Here is a 21,466-nt window from a genome sequence, read left to right as displayed (position 1 = left end):
AATTTAGCTACAACAGATCAGGAAAAGGGATCTTGGAATTATAGTGGATAGTTCTCTGAAAACATCCACACAGTGTGCAGTGGCAGTCAGTAAAGCAAATAGGATGTTAGGAATAATTAAAAAAGGATAGAAAATAAGACTAAGAATATCATACTTCCCCTATATAAAACTATGGTACGCCCACATCTTGAGTACTGCGTGCAGATGTGGTCTCACCTCAAAAAAGATATACTGGCGTTAGAAAAAGTTCAGAAAAGGGCAACTAAAATGATTAAGGGTTTGGAACGGGTCCAATATGAGGAGAGGCTAGAGAGACTGGGACTTTTCAGTCTAGAAAAGAGGAGATTGAGGGGTGATATGATAGAGGTGTATAAAATCATGAACGGTATGGAGAAAGTGAATATTGAAAAGTTATTTACTTGTTCCCATAATACAAGAACTAGAGGACACCAAATGAAATTAATGGGTACTAGGTTCAAAACTAATAAAAGAAAATTTTTCTTCCCACACTGCACAGTCAACCTGTGGAACTCCTTGCCTGAGGAGGCTGTGAAGGTCAGCACTCTAACAGAGTTTAAAATAGAGCTTGATAAATTTTTGGAGGTTAGGTCCATAAATGGCTACTAGCCAAGGGTAAAGTATGGTGCCCCTAGCCTTTAGTGAAAGGCTGGAGACAGATGGTAGGAGACAAATCGCTTGATCATTGTCTTCGGTTCGCCTCTTCTGGGGCACCTGGCACTGGCCACTCTCGGCAGACAGGATACTGGGCTGGATAGTTCTTATGTTATGTTCCCATTAAATAAAGGGAAGAAGGATTCTTTCAAAGATGGGTTTACTTTCAAAAGAGCAGCGTCTACACTGGCTTTCTTCTTTCCAAAGAAGCTCTTTTGAAATGAGGTACCTCATTTGCATTTTTGATTTACCTCATTTGCGTACCTCTTTCAAAAGAGGAGTGCAAGTGTAGACACAATCTATATGTTTTGCTGTGTAGTATGCTTGGAGTTCTTGCCATAGATGGTAGTATTAGAAATGAAGTTGCAGTGTCTGGAGAGCACTAAATATTACTTAGGTTAATGTAAATTTTCATATTTTTTCATCAGATTTTGCAATTATAATCAAATCCCTGATTTGCTCTGCCAAGTGGATAACATCAAATTAGATAGGAATTATTGTTACAGGATGAAACTCTCTAATTTGGCACCCTTGGAACCTGACTGATGCCGAACGAGATAATTTGATGGACCACAGGAGGTCAACATTGTCTAGCAGCACTACCAATGCTTTTACTGCTTACAGGGCTCTTAGCAGACATTTAGTTGTAACTTACAGCTAAATAACAGAACAGAACACTGAGGCTATGTATATACTGGATGTAGAAGTTGACCACCAGTATGCAATTTTAGTTATACCAATGGCTGTCTGTATGAAAGAAGGTCAATGTGAGTGTTTCCTCCATCAACCTTCCTTCATCCTCATTGCTCATGAGGAGTTCTAGTGTCAACTTTGACCCTGGAAAGTGCCGTTTCATGCATGTGCAAAACAAAACCCTGGGTCAATCTTCTGTGGTAGTATAGACCAAGCCTGAGGTCCAGGACTGGTGGCTGTAAACAAACTTTATGGGACCATGGGAAACTTGACTACACCTATAAGTGGTCATCCAGCTAACTGAAATCATGACAGTTTACGGTTGTTGCTGGGTGAGAAGGTGCTGGTCTAGAGAGGTTCAACCTGTACCCTTTTTTTTGTATGCTTCTTTGAAAATATTCACTTTAGACACATAAACTACCAAGATAAATGTTTGATTTATTAGGTTTCAGATTTACTTTTTTATGTCTCAAAGAAAAGAATTATTATGTTAGTAACTGTTGCACATGTGTATGCTATCATTTATGATATATGTTTCCCATATGGGTAACAGTGGTTCTAGAAATCAAAAAAGTGACGTGGCTCTACTTCACATCTCTTATTCATTGTTAAAGATGGCTTAATGATATGTATACATCTTTGTTCTAGACTATAGTCATTTCTACTTACTGCTTTCCTCTTATTGGTAGTTTTAGAGTTACCATGTGTTGTGGTGACTGAAAATCCCTGGTGTTTGTCATGTGGCATATTGGGGAGATTATAATTCCCCAAAACACCTCACTTTAATAGTTCTCTTGAACGCAAGTCTTTATTCTGCTTCATCTTTCTTTTGAGGTCAAACAATCCACAAAAATGTTCTGCTGACTTACTTGCTTTTGTGTGACATAATTTTCATAATGTATTTTGCCAATCAGTGAAAGTTATTTTATAAGTTGTATGTTGAGACAGTGTGTTTCAACCTTTTCAGACCACTGTGCACCTTTCATGAGTCTGATTTGTTTTGCATACTCCCAAATTTCAATTTTTCTTAAAACTACTTGCTTACAAAATCAGACAAAAACCACAAAAGTCTCGCAGCACACTATTGCTGAAAAATTGCTTATTTTCCCATTTTTACTATTTAATAAAATTTAAATATTGTACTTATATTTTAAGGTATAATATATAGAGCAGTATAAATGAGTCATGGGAAATTTTAGTTTTTATTGACTTTTCTAGTGCTTTTTATATAGCCTGCTATAAAACTAGGCAAATATCTAGATGAGTTGAGGTATCCCCTGGAAGACATCTAGGTATCGCTGCTTGAAAACCACCAGTATAAAAAAAGTAATAATATGTAATTATTACCTTTAATATTTACAGCTGCTAAATCCACAGTTTTATTACTAGCTCCTCATGTATTGTGCAGGGCTGTCTGTTATAAAGTGGAAATCCAGAGGTGTACTCCCATAGAACTGTGGAAAAGTTTGGAGCCTTTGAATATGCCATTAACATACTTAATAGAGGTTAGAAAGAAGCAAGTGCTACTCTGTGAGCTCATAAAAATATTTATTTTCTGCTGATGACTAGAGGGCTGCTCTTTTAAGACCAGTTAATATACTATGTCATACAGCCACCTCATCCTCCCATATCAACATCCTTACAGACATTATAATAACTCCACCTACCAAGAAACTGTGTGTCAGTTGTGACTGGCAGACTTTTAGTTTATTTTTTTTGCCTGCTTGCTTCCTGGTATAGGTGGAGCTATAATACTGTCTTCAGTGATGTTTCCTTTCCAGGATGGAAGAAGCATCAGACTGACAAAATGCATTAAAAGTAAGTAATTGTTTTCTTCTCTGTGAGTAAACATGCCTGATGTACTCTTTTGAATTCTGTCAAATTGTACAGTAGGAAAAAATATTAGTTTGTTAGCAGATCTTGAATTGAAGTAGTTTCCTGACAGAAATTTAAATACAAATTCTTAGAACAGATGTGATGAATTTTTAAAAAGGCAGCTGAAAGGAATGCAGCTATGCTCAGTTGTGCCCTGATGCCTTGAGGCACTTAACTTCAGTGGGGCTATGCACTTGTTAAAAGTTTCTTAGAGTAAACTCCATCATGGCATAGACCAAGAAGAGATTTTGCTGAAGTGTAACTGTTAGAGTACCTATAATGGTACTAGTACAGTATTGATCTGGTGGTGTAGAGGTTGTATACCTAGTCTCCATCATTTTTAAAGTATACACAATATTCAGAATATGGTTGCTTGTTTAAGTATATGACAGCAAAGTTTCATAATGGGTACCTTTGATGGCTGTATATCAATTAATTTTATAAAGGGACTAGCAGATTTACCTGTCATTGTTTGGGTCTTTAAGTCAAGGAATGGATTTTTTTTTTTTAAATAAATGGGGAAATGTACCCTGGCACGCAGCTGCCCCTGCTTCGTGACCTGCAGCAGGTGGGAGGACGAGAGACACTGAGACCAGTCCCGGTCTGCAGTTGCCCTCCACCCCCACCTGCAGCCTGTCTCTGAGGGCAGACCTAGAGGGTAAGGTGTTGTTATAGGACTAGTCTACAGTACGGTAGTAAATAGATCTAACTAACGCAACTTCAGTTATGTGAATGGTGCAACTGAATTCGACATTGGATCCACTCACTATGATCACTACACTGTGTTGTGTCATGGGGAGAAGGTCTCCTGTCAACTTCTGTTGGAACTCTTGGGGAGATGGAATACGCAAATCAATGGGAGCGTGCCCTTGCATTGATTTTGCATGTTCTTCACCAGACCTTCTAAATTGGTATTTGTTACATTGATTGCAGCAGTGCCTCTGTACCAGCAAGTGAAGACATACCCATAGCCCATAAATATCTTTTTGGTGGATGAATATTTGATAATGGACTTTGTTTAGTTTACTTGTTGATATCTCCTCCTAAATAGTAATTATTCCCAAGACCATAATTTAGAGAGAGTATGTATAGTTGGTCATTCTATACTCGGAAAAAACAAGAATTTAGGAAAAGTGGTTTGCCAAATAAGTGCGTCAGCTTTCTTTTGGCATTCAGATGCATTTAAAAATAAACTGAGGTAAGGGTGAGCTTTCGTTTCCAGCCTTGAAATGAAATGTACCTTTAAGTCCATGCTCTCAGTATTGCAAAATGCAGAGGAGCAACTTGTCTGTAGTCAATAGTTAATTATAACTTTTCTGGAACTATCAAAACAAAAAGCAGTCAAGTAGCACTTTAAAGACTAGCTAAATGGTTTATTAGGTGAGCTTTCGTGGGAAGAAGTGGGTCTGTCCCACGAAAGCTCACCTAATAAACCATTTTGCTAGTCTTTAAAGTGCTACTTGACTGCTTTTTGTTTTGATAGTGTATAGACTAGCACGGCTTCCTCTTTGTTACTTTTCTGGAACTAGTTTTGTTTTATTTTGACCTGATGAGCAGGAGAATTTTTCTTGGCTTGTTAGTTTTGAGTAATTGTGTGCTTGGCATCCAAAACATGAGCACAAAGCTTCAGAGGCTTAGCGAAAATCAGGTCGATGTAATGCCCATGACAGTGAAGTAAGTATTGGATGCTTTCCAGCAACCACTTCGCTCTATTGATGAGCATACATTTCTGGAACAGATCTGATTAGTAGTACACTGTAAAAGTTTAATTTACGTATATATCGACAAACATTATTAGCTGTCATTACAGATATCTCTTAAAACGTGATTTCAAAAACTTAGCTTTTATGTTGAAATCCCAACCTCTCCCATGTGTAGTTTTAGAAGTGGAAAGACTGCTTGAATTACTCAGAGGGGTTATAAAAATGTTGTCGAATTAGCATTCTTAATCTACAAGGTATACTGAGCCACTGGCAGAATACAGTAAGAGCTCTATCATCACACATGTTGGGGGATTAGGCATGCCAGTTAATTGAATATTATGGTTAACTGAGAGTCATACTTTACCAATGGAATAGCAATTTTCAAGGAATTAGACTACAATAAAATGAATGAAGTATAAAATAGTATACAGATACTTAACAATCCATAAGTAAAACTGCACTGCAGAGTGGTTGGTTTCTTGAAGCATTTTGATGTATACAGTGAAGTCCTGTGTACAGCAGAAAAAAATGGTCATGAAGCACTGTGAAGACTAACAAAATAATGTATTAGCTGATGAGCTTTCGTGGGACAGACACACTTCTACATGTGTCTGTCCCAGGAAAGCTCATCGCCCAATACATTATTTTGTTAGTCTTTACAGTGCTACATGACTGCTTTTCTGTTTTGTGAAGATATTGACTAACGCGGCTACCTGTCTGTGTCTGTGGGGTAGGTTGTTTGATGGTGTTACATGTCAGAATGGGCAGTGCATGAAACATACCCAAATAACTAAAAATATACGGAACATAATTTAATTTTTGTTCGATTCAGAAGGCACTTCCTGAGGCACTGCAAGATCCTGGTCATCATCATCAATGTCAGTTATCATTGTAGATGTTGTAGATATAGAATGTGTAGGACAGTGATGGGATACCTACAGCCCATGGGCCAGCTCTGGCTCCTGGCTTGCTTTGATCCAGCTTGTGGTGAGGGTTGGGGTTTCTCCCCACAGTGGGGTAAGCTGGTGCTCCAGCCCTGTGGCGAGTTTCCATGTCTCAGCACCTCTCTGTGTTCCTGGAACATGAGTGATGCCTCACTGCTGCAAAGGAAGGGGGAGGCAGGAGGGAGCCTGTGCTAAAGCCTTGCAGTGACCAGCTCTGCCTGGTGGGTGGGAGGAAGGAGCTCTGCACTCTGCCTTTCCCTCTCCCTCCCAGCTAGGAGAATGGCAGAGCAGGGAAACTCTGTTTCTGTTCTCATCTGCAGGCTCCAACTGCATCGCTCCCATTGACTGGGAATTGTAGCCAGTTGGGGGAGGTGCCTACAAGTGCCACACGTGGTCTCTCCCATTCCCGCTAACCTGTAGCGGCACCAGTAAATGCTCCAATCTTCCAGGCCCTCCCTGCACTCTTCCTCCTACACAGACACCATACCCCCAGCCCAGTCTCCAGCAGCCCCTTCCACATAGTGCACCCCTCATTTTTAGTCTTATCCTGGAGCCTAAGGGGGTGCCACAAAATTTACTAATCCCAAAACCCCATAAGAGTTGATCTGGCACTGGGGGAGAACCCTGGTACACGGAGTGGCATGAATAAGGTGAATGTCTCTCTTCTGCTCCCCATCCTCCCTTTCTCACTTGGAGGCCAGGTCAGTGAGGCCAGTCTCACTGGTGTGTGGCCCCAAATGATTTTTTTCTGTGGGTCATTGGCCCCGGATCCAAAAATGGTTCCTCAGCACTGATGCAGGAGATTGGTGTGAATTTGTACCGGCTCCAGGAGACACCCTGGAAGCTGCTTTTTTGAATGAATCGCTGATTTCAGCTTGCTTTCTTCAGACTCTTTTTGCATAAAGGTAGAGAGCAGAATATGCAATTGCACAACATGCTGGACGGTATACTAGTTCTGTTAATAGATTGAAGATATGTATTGGGAGATACTGGAGCAATTTAATTGAGTTTTGTGTTTAAATGAGTGCTCGATAAGAGCTTTTATTGTAGTTCTTAAGCCTAATATGAACAAATTAATTTGAAATTTATCCAGTTACACGTGTTCTATTTTGTTTTAGCCTGCTTGCTCTTTTGAGGGGTTATTTATTTTGCTGTAGTAAACTCGCAAAGGTTAAGGTTATGTTTCAGGCCCTGTAGATAACTGTGTGTAAAGTTAGGCATGTGCTTAATCTTGGCAGTATTGTGAACTCAGACTGTGTTTTTTTTAGGACAAAATCTGTATTTCTCTCTATGAAATTATATCAGAAGTCACCAGGTGTTTCTGTTAAGTGTGAGGTATGTGTACACAGCTGCTGGGAGCAAATATCACAGGCCAGGTCAATGGTCTCATGCTGGAACACTAAAAATATCCATGTTAGACACAGCTATGATGTTCAGATTCAGCTGGAGTTTTTCTTAGAGGGGTATGGATAGACTGTATAGCCAGGGCTTGAATGTCCATGTTGCTGTATTAGTGATCTTTTTTAACTGCATTGGGATGCAAGATGTGGTCCTAGCAGCTGTGTAGACAGAACTGCCAGGTAAGCAAAATGTTCTGCATTGAGGCAGTGACTGGTGCTTATGATGAGAGTTCTGAGCAACAGAAGTTTGCTTTCCGTTTAGAGCCAGTTCATGAGACAGATGTTTCCTGGGAAATTGGCCCTGGAGTTAGGCTGAGATTCCTGAATGGAATGGATTGCCTTACAGTCTGTTTGACCACCTCTGTTCTAGGACTGATACACGTGTAAATAAAAGAAGTTACACATCAGATATACCCCAACTGTGAGTCAATGAGGTTTTTTCCCTTGACTGAGTTGATTTGCAACCTTTTAACAGAAAGGTGATGCTTGTATGGGAATGTAACACTAATATCAGAAGAAGGGACAAAGGAGCATCTGTGTAAATGGGAATCAGAGCTCTTGTCTGCAGTTCCAACTCATTTAGGACATTAGGTGTTTATCACACCATGCCCAGTGATTCATTTTTAACATTTACGTTATTCTGAAACTTTAATAAAATGTAGATGGAACTAGTAAGCAAGACACCCAATGTTTGTTACATAGAAAGCTATCTTTAACCTTCATAAGACAGACAAGATGCTAGGGTTTTATTTTTCATAAATAAGTTGCCACCTCGATTGCTTTGCAACTTTAATTTTTTCAGAATTATTATTGATACAGATAACCTATACCCATGGAATTTTGCATGACAAAGCAGAGTCGAAGATTAAAATTCTAAACTAAATCTGAAGAACACTTTTTTCTTTGCTTTATAGGCTATTGAAACACAGATGGTTTTTAGCTGACTCTCTTGAGAAGTAATTTTAACTGTATCTGTCTTGTAATTTCTAATTCCTGTTTTGCTAGCCACCTGAGTTTAGTGCTGGACGTATTTTTGTAGTATAATTCTATTAAAGCACTGTGTGATAGGAGAATTAATTTTCATCTGAAATGTCAATTTGCCTTGTTCTAACAATTTATGCTTTGGGTTATGTTTTTCACTAAAAAAGCTATTTCTAAAGGCAATACAAGATTTCTGCAGTGAGCATTCCCAATTATAAAGGGACCAGTCTTCCAAAAAAAAATGAAGTCCACAGCAGGGGTAGACATTGCTTTAGTACGCCAAGTTCAGTAACACTGTATTGATGTTGTATTTTTGATTATTTTAGAAGTATACATTCAGTCTTTTTTGGAAAGAGATGTTTGTGATTTAAGTTCAGTGTCCATGAGTGATCTGTTTTATATATAGTAGAAGGCATCCTTCGATCCCGAGGGATCATGGGTTTGCGCCCCAGTTGGACTGATTCGAGCAGCGTCTTCTGTGGTTGTGCAATCCAATGCGGGAGTGGCAGTCCTTTCCGCACTGTGAGCAGCAGTAGGCAGATGTCACCCTGGTGTCACAGGCACAGATCTTCCTGAGGGCTCTCCTGTCTTCCACTTCCTTCACCAAGGTAGTTTCATACATAACAAGAGCTTCCTTCATTCCCTGTTTCCAGGCATGCCTGTCTGAGGCGAGCGAATGCCAGGTGTTCACACTGATAGAGAGAGTGCTGAGGTCATGCTTGCACATATCCTTGTAGCGCAATTTAGGTCGCACTTTCGACCTCTTTCCAGACACCAGTTCGCCGAAGAGGAGGTCCTTTGGTATTCAGCCATCCGTCACGCGTGAGACATGGCCCAGCCAGCGCATACGCCTCTTTTTGAGAAGGGTGAACATGGAGGCGGTGCCTGCCCTCTCAAGTGCTGCGCTATGGGGGACCTTGTCCTGCCGTGAGATACTGAGTATGCGCCTAAGGCAGCGCATGTGGAATGTGTTGAGCCGCTGCTCTTGTTTTGAGTGCAAAGTCCATGTTTCACTGGCGTACAGCAGTGTGCTGAAAACACAGGCTGTGTAGACCTGCACCTTGGTGTGTACAGTGAGCTTATTGTTAGCCTGTACTCTCTTCGTCAGCCTGGAGAACATTGTGGCAGCTTTTCCAATGCGCTTGTTGATCTCGCTATCAAGTGACAAGTTGTCCAAGATCGTCGAGCCTAGGTACACGAACTCATGGACAACTTCCAGTTCGTAGTCTAGCACGCTGATAGATGGCTCATTACCCACATTTTGGCCCATCACCTGAGTCTTCTTTAAGCTGATTGTGAGGCCAAATTCCATACATGCATCCGCAAAGCGAGTTATGAGTGCCTGCAGTTCCTGCTGAGCGTGAGCAGCAATAGCTGTATCATCAGCAAAAAGGAACTCCCTTAGACTCTTCGTAAGCACCCTGGTCTTCGCTCTAAGCCTCGACAGTTTGAAGAGGTTGCCATCCGTTCTCGTGCGGAGAGAGATGCCCTCTGTAGCAGTTCCGAAGGCATATTTGAGCAAAACTGCAAAGAAGATGCCGAACAGTGTTGGAAGCAGCACACACCCCTGCTTCACTCCGCTGAGAATCTCAAAGGGTCCGGATGTGGATCTGTCGTATACGACGGTCCCCTTCATGCCTTCATGGAATGCCCTAATAATGCTGAGTAGAGTTGGGGGACAGCCTATCTTAGCCAGAATCATAAACAGACCTTTTCTGCTGACGAGGTCAAATGCGTTGGTCAGGTCGATGAAGACAATATACAGAGGTTTGTTCTGCTCCCTGCACTTTTCTTGTAGTTGCCTAACAGAGAAAACTATGTCTATGGTGGACCTTTCAGCTCTGAACCCACAGTGAGACTCAGGGTAGACTCTCTCCGCAAGAACATTGAGCCTCTTCAGAACAACACGTGCAAATAGCTTCCCCACGGTACTGAGAAGGGAGATGCCGCGATAGTTGTTACAATTGCTTTTGTCACCCTTGTTCTTGTAGACAGTAACGATGTTAGCATCCCTCATATCTTGCGGTACGCTGCCTTCCCTCCACATTGGCAAAGTATTCCTTGCAGCTCTGAAACTAGGGTACTGTTGGCGCATTTGAGGATTTCTGAGAGAATACCGTCTTTCCCAGGGGCTTTTCCAGAAGAGAGTGCTTTTAGCGTGTCACTGAGTTCCTCCAAGGTGGACTCAGCATAGAGTCCAGTCATGGTGGGCAGAGGCTCGATGGCATTCAGGGCTCTCTCTGTAACTACAGTCTCTCTGGCGTACAACTGTGCATAGTGTTCCACCCAGAGTTCCATCTGCTTGGTTCTGTTCTTCAAGACCTCGCCTGCGGCTGACTTAAGTGGGGCAGTCTTTCTTTGTGATGGACCGATGGCCTGCTTGATCCCATTGTACATTCCTCGCATGTTACCAGTGTCCGTGGCCTGCTGAATCTTGGAGCAGAGTTGGAGCCAGTAATCGTTGGCACGCTGCCGAGCAACCTGCTGCACTTGACTCCGAGCAGACCGGAGCGCCTGCAGGCTCACCTCACTGGGAGAGGACCTGTATGCAGCCAGTGCCTGTCTCTTCTTCTCAATCAGGGGTGTTAGCACTTCAGTGTGGGCTTCAAACCAATTAGCAGACTTGACTATCTTTTTCCCAAAGGTAGATATCGCAGTATTATAGATAATGTCCTGTAGTTGTTCCCATCTCTTGCTGATATCAGTGTCATCTGGGCGGGGCAAGGCCTCTTCAAGTGCTTGGACAAACTCACATACTTTTGAAGGGTCACAAGTCTTGCCAGTGTCAATGCGCGGCCTCCCTTCCTTTCTGGAGCGAAAGAATGTTCGCGGCTGGATGTGCACCTTACTACACACAAGCAAGTGGTCAGTGTCACAGTCTGTGCTGTGGTAGCTCCGTGTCACCCTGACATTACCTAAACGGCTGCGTTTGGTGAGGACGAGGTCAAGCTGGTGCCAATGTGGCGACACCCAAGATCGAAACGAATCTTTGTGCTGTGGTTTGACGTTGAAGAAGGTATTGGTTATGCAGAGGTCATGTTGGGAGCAGAGTTCAAGGAGGCGCTGTCTGTTTTCATTCATCTTCCCTGTTCCAAGCTGTCCCAGACAGGATCGCCAGCTGTGGTGGTCGCTGCCAACTCTGGCGTTGAAGTCGCCAAGGATGAATAGCGGCTCATGGGAAGATACCTCACTGATGCCAATGCTAAGTTCATCATAGAACTTGTCCTTAACTTCCTGGGCAGAAGTTAAAGTAAGCGCATAGACATTGAAGATGTTGACCATGCCCACTGGTGTTTGAAGCCGGATTTTCAGCATTCTGTCAGTTCCCACATTTGGTGGTATGACTGAGCCAACTAGGCTGTTTCTGATTGCGAAGCCAACACCGTGTTCCATGGTCTCTTCCAGAGGCTTCCCATGCCAGAAAAAGGAAAAGTTCTTCTCCCTGAGACATCCAGAGGACGATAGCCTTGTTTCCTGGAGGGCCACAATGTCCATCCACAGTCTTCTCAGCTCGTTGTTAATGACTGCTGTCTTCCAGGGGTTACTAATGCTCTCTAGGTCTTCTGAAAGTCCCGGAGTCACGGTCCTTACATTCCATGTGCCCAGCCTGAAGGCTGGATTATTTTTGTTGCTTGTTTGCTTTGCCTGGTGTAAGGTTAACGATCCACCTGTTGGTTATTCCCTAAGCCCCACACACCCAGTGGAGCAAGTGGACCGTGGTGAGGCAGCACCTACTTGGCTGGGGGCTGCCCAACTTGAGGCGGGCAGTAGCTGCCCAGTGAGATCCGAAGACCTCTCCCACCGTCGGAAGCAGCCCCTGGCGCCTCAGTCTACGCCAGTTGAGTGCAGTGGCTTAATACCGGTAACTGCTGCTTCCCGTGTTGTGTCACCGCTCAGAACTCGATGCCGGAGTGTCCTCTCCAGGGCGCAGCTTTCAAGGGTTGTCATAGCCAGGAGTGGTAGCGGGGAGAAGCTCCCACTATTTATAATATGCTCCCATAGCCTCTGACAACTGAAGTCCAGCTCCTGGCCTTCACATGTGGATTAGTTTCTAAGCTCGGCGAAACTGTTTGCACTGACAGGAGAAGGGGCGAAGGTGGGTGAGTGGTGCCTTCAAACCAGCTGCTTCGGGCAGATGGGGCTCGTCAGCCTGGGAAGGCCACCCACCTAGGAGAAAGAAACTCTGATTTAAAACCTCCGCTACCTTGCGGCGATACCTAGTCATGGGAAAGGCTTCGGGAGTAAACCCCGAGGAAAAATCCAGAGATGGAGCCCCTAAGGCAGTTTGAGGTTGTGCTCAATCTCACTCTGGCAGCTCCTGCGATGACATTGGTGCCAAGCTGTACTGGCTTCCGCCTTTCCCTTGGATTACATCAGTGGCGTGGAGAGGGGGAACCTGCTGCTGGGCATCAGCTGGTTCTTCAAACTTACTTGCCCAGGCCTGCGTGTTTTATATATATTCATTTAAAAAAAGGTCAGAGTAAAGAATTCCCATTAAATTTTTTATTCTTGAACATTTTTGCCATCTAGAAATTATATAAAAAAAGTTTAGGTATCTAGAAACTTACATCAGCCTATGTAGCTGGTTAAGAAACTTAAAAGGAGTTGATAATATTTCTGTCAAAATATCTTGTTTTTTCTATATAAAATTTTCAGAGACTTCGCCACTTTTTAATGTGTGTTTCGAGTTCAGTTATAGACTTAGTGTGCAATTTTTCAGTTATAGAAACATTGTAACGAAGTGTGTGCTTATGTAAAATTTATACAAACTTTATTTTTAATGACCAACTAAAGAATTGAGAGAGAACTGTAAAGTCACCATTTGTTACAGTCAGCATAGTTTGCTAATCAAAGTTGTTTTCTAAGCGTAAAACACTGTACATAATTATGGCTGTGTATACTTCATTCTTTTGTCTAAGACCATAAATTTAAAACCATCTGAAGTGATAGATATTTTCTCCACATGTAGGTCATATATTTATTGCAGCTTTAGTGTAAAATCCTGGTCCCTTTGAAGCCCACGGCATACATCCCATTAATGTCAATGGGGTCGATATTTTCCTCTTGGTCACCTGTCCATTAATGTTACAGTACACATAAATTAGCAAAGAGACCAACTGTAATACAAAATAGGTGATGCGATAAAAAGATGTTACCTCACCTGCCTCTCCCATCTTGTGACCAACAAAGCCACAACAACTCTGCTAACATTAATTACCAAAGAAAATCAAAAAGCAAACAACATAGATAAAGATAGCATGTCAAGTAGTTCAAGTTCCTGAAGATTTGTATTTTCCATACTCTAAAGGACTTCCTGATGTTGTTTCTAGTCCTTTGCTCTCATTCTGATGTGTCTGATTAAGTTGTGAAAAAGAAAACACTAAATATGTAACTTTATCACACAGCATAGTTTTAAAGGCTGTATTGTAGATTTGGCATAAAATACACACTGCATGCCAGAAAGGTTAAAGTAGGATTGTTTCTGCTTTAGTAAATATGTACTGTAACTTCTGACTCTTTTGGTGTATGTAAAGTATATACATGTATAGTTTAAAGTGATCCAGTTTTTAACAGAAGTTGAAGCTACTGCCAAGTATCCTTTCTCTTTAGTACAACTGGTGGGAGTAGGAGGAAATTTCCCATGATATTTTGGCACTAAGCACAGCTCTACCAGAACTCCTATAGAAAGGGTGAAGAGTCAAACAAGTACAAATCTTGTATTCAGACAAACCAAATGCAGGAAGTGGGTATTTTTCAACACTTTACAGTTTATTGATTTCTGTTCATGTACTGTGGTCTGGTGGCAAATGGAAGTTGAGATGCCAGTCAATAGCTTTCAGCACTGGAAATGCAAAGTTTAAATTGGAGGAGATATGATCATTTGATTGTCAAGAAGCAGGGCTTTGGTACCAACTCCTTTCTCACAACCATTTCCAACTCAGTCTTCAGCACCATTCTTGGGCTATGTCTGTGGTGCAGCTGGAAGATGAGATTCCCAGGTTGGGTGGGCTAATGAATGCTAAAAATAGCAGCGTGGCAGTGGTAGCACGGGTGTTCGCTCAGGCAGACTGGAGTCAGCAAGGTACTCTCTCACTAAAATTTAGAGGGACTTTGGCTTCTGTGCTTTGGGTTCTATACTAATGCACAACTTTTACCTTGTAGTTTTATTTATTTATTTATTTTTGGTTGGTCAGCGTGGGCTTTGGCCTGAAAGAGGCTAAGAGTAACATTAAAATTCTTATGTTATAAAGACTACCATTAGATGACTGGAGTCTGGTGAAGCGGGTCTTTACCCACAAAAGCCTATACTCCAACATATCTGTTAGTCTATAAGGTGCCACAGGACTTCTTGTTTTTGGAGTGAGTATTGTGCATTACAGCAACACTTCTCATTATTTAACACAATTAAATTTCAACATGTAGCCCTGACCTGTTACTACTTGTTTATTAGTGTTTACATATTGTGAGAAAATATACACAAGCAGCCTAACTGCAGAAATTAATGAATTTAACAATGTGGGATTATTTAGTGAAAATCTTTTATGTCATTATACAGATTTTGTTGGCATGAGTTCCTGGCTGTAGTATCCAGGAGTGGTAGTGAAATCACAAGTTTGGAATGCAGTGAGTAGCTTTCAAGTGTCCTCTTCCCTCCCCACACACCCTGGGGTGTGGAGGGGGAAAGAAAGCCATTATATGTTCATATGTATTCTGTAAATAAAAGCACCAAGACAAGAGAAATACAATCTTTGACCACTTTGTTTGTACCTTGTTCCCTCACTCTTTATTATTTTGCATTGTAAGCTCTTTGGGGCAGAGATCAAGTCACCCTGCACGTCTGTACATTGCCTAGGAGCTGTAGTGGACATTCCATGATCATAAAAAATAAAATCTAATATAAACTACATATTTAACAGGAAGCCACATAGAAGTATTGCAGTGCTTTATACTTCTGTCTGTAAAGTCACGTGCCTTATTTTTAGTGTTGAAATGTGCTAGAAGCAGAGAGAAATATTAATTATACTTTTTTAGAACTTCCACAAATAACTTAAAATAGCTTTTCTGGACACAAAGGGTCATCTTTAAATGTCTAATATCCCCAGACAATCCAGGACTAGTTGCATGTGCTTTGTCTGGGTGGAAAGCAATGATGTCTCTCTTTTTCCACTGGTAAATTCCAACTTCCAACTGTGGTGGTCATGAGATAACAGATCGCAGGGGTGTTCTAGGGGTGGATATGAAGTGGGGCCAGTTGTGTATCTTATATGTGGTTGTGAGATAGGTATGTTCATGTGAAATTACACATTTGAGGAGGTGGAAAGGAAGCCTGCCTGTGGTTGGCTGCTTAAAGAAATGTCAGCTGTTTGAAGTAGCTCACAGGATTGGAATGCCAGTAATCCTGGCAAAGAGAGAGATTAATGAACACAGGCAGTCAAAGTTCTGCACAAAAAAAAAAAAATTGTCAAGCGGACGTTGCCATTAGATGGATCATCATCATCACCAACCAAGGACTCAGTGCTGGTTGGTGTCTGATGCCTATCTCCCTCTTTTCTTCCATCTTTCCCTGTTCAGTGCTGAGTGGCTTAGTTTCTGTAGATTAGCTTTGCACCAGTCTACTATATCATCTACCCATTCTCTGTGGGGGTCTGCCTCTCCTATCTGAGCTGTCAATTTCGCCGAATGCCAGGGTCTTGACTTTTCGTTCATTGCTCATTTTGCAGATATGCCCAAATACCTGAAACTTCCATTGTATAGTAAACCCTCGAGAAGCACGATTTAGCTGGGAAAACTGTGCCGCAAGCCTCTGTCTGTGTGCCAGGCTCCCTATCTGGGGAGTCCGGTGCGCAGACAGCTGCTTGGAGCTCAGCTTGCGGTGCAGTTGGGAGCCCAGTGAGTACACATCTGCTTGTGATGCAGTTTCTTCCAGGTGAGAGAAACCACAGCGCAAGCAGATGTGTGCTCCCCATCTGGGAAAAGCTGGGGGTGGCATGGCTGCCACCCCCTCTCCCACCCAAATTTATGTGAACTTTGATTTACATGGAGGTTGCATCCTGGGCAACCTCCATGTAAATTGAGACATTACTGTATGACCTTCTGCAGTAGGTTCTCTTTTGGCTGTATCTTCCTATGTATTCCTCATTGGTAACCTTCTGCATCCATCCTATTCTGAGAGTCTTCCTATCACAACTCTTCTTGAATGCTAGTGTCCTCCTTTTTGAATCTTTCATTATCAGCCATGTCTCACATTTGTACAGCCTGCTGCTGAATACACAGGTTTTCAAGACATTCAGCTTTGTTCCTAAGCTAATCACTTCGCTTTTCCGGATCTTATCCATCACCTTCAAACTCACTCTTGCTTTCGCTATTCTAGTTGCTATTTCCTTCTTACAGTCTAGATCATATGTCATGTTGCTTCTGAGCTACATGAACTTCTCTATGTTCTCTTGTTCGATCCTGTCTACACTGATCTTCCTTCCTATTGCCTTATCTGCAAATACCATTGTTTTCATTTGATCAATGTTCATAATCAGTCTGTACCACTTCCTTTCTTCATTTAGCACCTGCACAGTTCTTGCTAGTTTCTCTTCATCTTCCTCGATGACAACTATATCATCTTCAGACCTGAAGTTGTTAATTCTCATCCCATGCACAGATATCCCTTCTACCTCTTCTTTGATCTTGTCCATCGCTCTCTCTAGGTGCGTGTTGAAGATACTTGGTGACATCGGATCGCCTTGTCTCGTACCTCTACTTGTTCTAAACCAAATTCCCAACTCTGTGCATGTGCTCACCACTTCCTCTGCATTGTCGTTTATATCCTTCTATAATTGTATCAGTCTGCTATCCACTTTGTATGACTCCAACACTGCCCAAGTCGCTTTCTGATAAACTAGATGGGTGCTTGTTTATTATTTATCCTACCCCAGGATGTAGAGCACTGCACCTTGGTCTAGGCACTTTACAGATGCATAGCTGGAGCCATTCCCTATCTCAAAGAATTTTGTCTAAATCAGGGATCAGCAACCTGTCCAAGTCAGAGTGCTGAAATTTGATATTTTGACCTCTATGTACAGTCCGAGTGCTGGTGATATTTTTTAAAGTTGCTACTAGTCCTACTTACAATAGCATCATTAATAGCAGAGCTTTAGGTGTGGTTGGTTGCATTAGCTGGTCTTTTGTTAATCCACAGGTGGCATGGCTTTGGGCGAGCTCCGGAGTGCATGGGGGAGGAGGAGGTTCCGGGCTAAGTTCCTGCCTCATGTGCCAATGGAAACTGGCTTGCATACCACTCTTAGCACCCATGCCAGGAGTTGCTGACCCCTGGTCTAAATCAACAAATTTGACAGTGTCTTGGAGGAGAAACAGAGGCACAGAGAAGTGACAGCGATTTATCCAAAGATTTACCAGATTTGGCAAGATTAAGAATAGAGCCCAAGTCATCCCCTCTTTGTCCTGGCCCACTAGAACAGAGGCAAGGGACCCTGGCCCACACTCCAGATCCAGACTGTGGTTTTCTGGATCTGAACCCCAAGGTTCAGGGCTCCTCTACATAGTATCTGGCCCATGGTCAGAGCCCAGAGCCTTGCGGGCTGCATCAGGCAAGCCAAGGCCAATCCAGAACTCTGTGTGAGGGGTGGAGGCAGGCAGGAAGTGGCTTGGTGTGGAACTGCTGCTGCATGCTGCTGCTGCTATTCCCGCTGGGGAAAGGGGAGGAGGAGTGGTAGCAGGCTTGGCAGAACTGCTTGGAGTTTTTATCCCACTGCACTGATTGGTCAGAATTTTCGCCAATCAGAGCAGCGGAGGGTGATGCCTGAGAGTGAAGGGAGAGGATGCAAAGCCATGTGTGTCTGGAGGTAGGCAGGTAAGTGCACCCCTGTTGCCCAGATCCCATACCCTTGACCACTCCTGCACTCCCTTTCTGCACCCTCCCTTCCAGCCCACACCCTGCTCCTGTCCCCTCCCTCCACCCTGACCCCTTCTGTCTAGACTACACACCCCAAACCTTCCTGCACCTTTTCTCCCACCCACTCTTGCCCAGTTCCCCCACTTGCAGCCTGTTCCTGTACCCCTTCCTACTCAGCCTGCCCACTTATAACTGGCTCCTGCCCCTTACTCCAGCCCAGATTGTCCATTCCCAGCCCGCTCCCTCACCCTCCCTCCCACCGAGACCCCGCCCAATTCCAAGCCTGCTCCTGTGCCCTGGCCCCCTGCAGTTGGGGGCCACATCAGTGAGGGGTTTTTGGGCAAGGGATTGGTTTTGCTTCTCACTTGTGTGGCCCCCAACTTATTTGTCTATGTGTGAGAGCACTCTGGTCTGAAAAAGTTTTCCAACCCCTGGACTAGAACATGCTTTCTCTGTATCTCTCTGGGCAGTGGAGACTAATGTGGCCAGCTTCTGTAGAAACTGAATATATTGAAAATAAATAATAAAAAATGCTTCAGCCTTAAGGGCCTGTGAACAAAACTGTAAAAACATGAGCAGACAATAGCCGGTGCTGCAGCTGTGAGGCAGCAGGCGAGCAGCTACCACTGTCGTTCCAGACCTGCAGAGGCAGCCTCCCTTGTTCTGCTTCATTTCAGCAGCAGAGTATCTGCTGAATCAATTATGTAGCAGCTGAATCCTCTGGGCCCTTGACCAAAGAAGTATGGTCAGCTACCCTTCTGGGCTTTACCTTTCCTAGGCAAGGATAGTTCCCTCCTCATCAGATGCCATATCCATAGTGGTCCTTCTTACTCACTTGGAGTCTTTTTTACATGGCCAGCTCTTTCTGCCCTCTGCTCTTACCCAGTTCCAGTGATCATTTCCTGAGGCCTCCCAAGAGGGAAATGATACCTACCTCCTTATCCACCAGAGGACAAAATAATCTAGTAGCCTTGGTGGGCAACTCTTTAAGGAGAAGAAGGTACAAGGCAGGGCACCCAACTAGGGTGACCAGATTGTATGAAAAATCAGGATGGGGTAAAGGATAATAGATGCCGATATCAGAGGAAACCCTGAATATCTAGGCTGTACCTGTAAAATAAGATATCTGGCCACTTTGCCCCAGCCTTCTTTGAGGGGATGGGGAAGGTGGCGCATCCAGGAGAAGAAATAGGCTTGCATTAGGGAAGATTGAAGGTTCAAACAAGGGCAAGTTACTTCAACTGTTAGGCCACAGTAGGGTTTATATGTCTCCTGCCGTTGTGGCTAGAATGGTGCTGAAAGGTGGGTCTGGGAAGAGAACTGGTGAATTTGGCTTGTGGGTAGAGAATTGATAGCTGGAGGGAGATGGAGTGGAGAACGGCAAGCGTGTGCCTGAGCAAGATTGCCGTGGGAGCTGAGTGAATGATGGGTTTGGTTGTGTCGTTGGAGAGACAGAGGTTTTAAGAGACTGGTATGAAGTTTGAATGTATTAGTGTCCAGGAAAGAGCGAGAGAGAGAATGTGTGTATATTAGAGTGCAGGGAGAAGTGTACATGTTGGTGTTTAAGAATATGTGAACAATTAGTGTCAGGGTTGATGAGTTTTTTTTAACCATTTTCCAGGGTTGTTATGTATAACGCTGATTGGCAATAACGGCAATAGTAACAAAATATCGTCCAAATATTGTTCTATTAAAACCATTCTTGAAATTATGGCATACAACCAAAAAACACTTTTTTTCCATGGGCAGGATTTTTGTTTTTGTTTTTGTTTTTGGTACAGACTCTGAAAGAAAATGGGATTTAATCACTTCTCCTAGATGTTAGTTGAATTACTCAAACAAGCTACTTTATTCTGTTCCAAAAGAGTAGTAAACCTATTTACCAGCATCCTGAGTGATTTCCCCCCCCCACCCCCCAGAATATATATATAAAATGTCAATATGTATGTTGTTACCTTCAGCTGTGGGAATCCTGAGGTGCCAATAAAAAAGAAAGCATTTAGCCCAGAAAATGTGTGGTCAGCTGATTGATACAGCCCTGTGGGTTCTACCACCATACATTGGCTCACAGCAGATACGTAACACACAGTTGTAAATTAAGCATATGTTGTGTAACCTAAACTCCTCAGTATAATAAAATGTTGGACTCCACATCTGCATTTACCAGCATGTTTTACTTCATCCTTCTCATTTACTTTAGTCAGTGCTTTGACCCTTCCAGATGAGGATTGTTTTTCTTTACAGAAATTTTGTTTGTTTTATAATCTAATTCCTGGGATGGAGAAAAAGTAAAACCAAATTTACAAGTGAACAAATAAACCCAAAAGAATGAAGTCATCATTTCCTTTTCTGGGGTGTTCCACTTGCAGGGATCTTGATCAACTTACAAATGCAGAGGGGGGAAACAACCCGGGTTTGTTTAAATAGGTACGGGATAGATTGTTCCTGACACTAGTGGTCTCTGTGTTCCTTGCAGACAGGAGTAGGCAGGACAGAGTGAAGGGAGAGTGCTGTTGTGGAAGAAGACAGCAGATGAAGCTGTCATGTGTTGTCTTGAAAGGTGGTGGTTTGTTTTTTTTAAGGCATATGAGTAGTACATAGTCTTTGAAGAAATGTGTATTATTATTATGTCATGTCCATCACTTAATGCTGGCAGCAGAACTTGTTGCTGAAGGGTGTGAAAAATGTCCCCTCAAGCAACATAAGGTTGACCTGTCCTAGTGTTCATGCGCACACAGCTATGTGAGCAGGAGAGCTGCTTCTGCTGACACAGCTACTGCCACTCATTGGGGTGGTTTTATTACATTGATGGGAGAGCATAGACCAGCTACACAAATGATCTTACAGCGACACAGTTGCATCAGTACAGCTGTGCAGCTGTAAACTTGATAGTGTAGATGTGGCCTTAGTTTTGTGGTGAAGATTTTTCTGAGGGAGCTGTGGTAAGTTACAAATTTTGGCTTTCTGCCTTAATATCTCTTGCTGAAGTCAGTTTGGTTTTCTGTTTGTCCTGAGATTTCTGAAAGAGTGATTGCTGTGTCGTGTTAGTGACCATTTCTGTTCAAAGACTGGTGCACAAATTACACTAAAATATACCCATTTGCTGCATCACTGATTTCTTTTTTCCCAACAGGCAAGCAATCTGAAAGTCATTGATGTGCTGGCACTCAGCAAAGGGGCAACAGTAACTTCATTTGGTCGTTACTAAGCTCCCCTGTGGTTATATAGCTCCACAACAAGCTGTGTTCAAAGGCTATGCCTACTAGCACAGTCTAAGCCTCCAATGTATTATTA

The 21,466-nt window shown here is 42.9% G+C and overlaps 1 protein-coding gene across 4 annotated transcripts in view; it reads left to right on the top strand.

The window, feature by feature from the left end:
- RIN2 (Ras and Rab interactor 2) overlaps positions 1–21,466 on the top strand; it is a 139,138-nt gene that overhangs the window by 16,503 nt on the left and 101,169 nt on the right. For 2 of the 4 annotated variants that reach the window (XM_074989301.1, XM_074989302.1), the window contains one exon: positions 3,106–3,183. The exons of the other annotated variants lie outside the window; for them this stretch is intronic. The gene's annotated coding sequence lies outside the window, so the exon portion shown is untranslated. The remainder of the gene's footprint in view (positions 1–3,105; positions 3,184–21,466) is intronic. 4 annotated transcript variants of the gene reach the window in all.

The sequence above is a fragment of the Carettochelys insculpta genome, chromosome 3 (assembly GCF_033958435.1).
Source record: "Carettochelys insculpta isolate YL-2023 chromosome 3, ASM3395843v1, whole genome shotgun sequence".
NCBI lineage: Eukaryota > Metazoa > Chordata > Testudines > Carettochelyidae > Carettochelys > Carettochelys insculpta.
The sequence above is the reverse complement of the archived record's forward strand: the minus strand, read 5'-3'. Positions and strand labels throughout refer to the sequence as shown.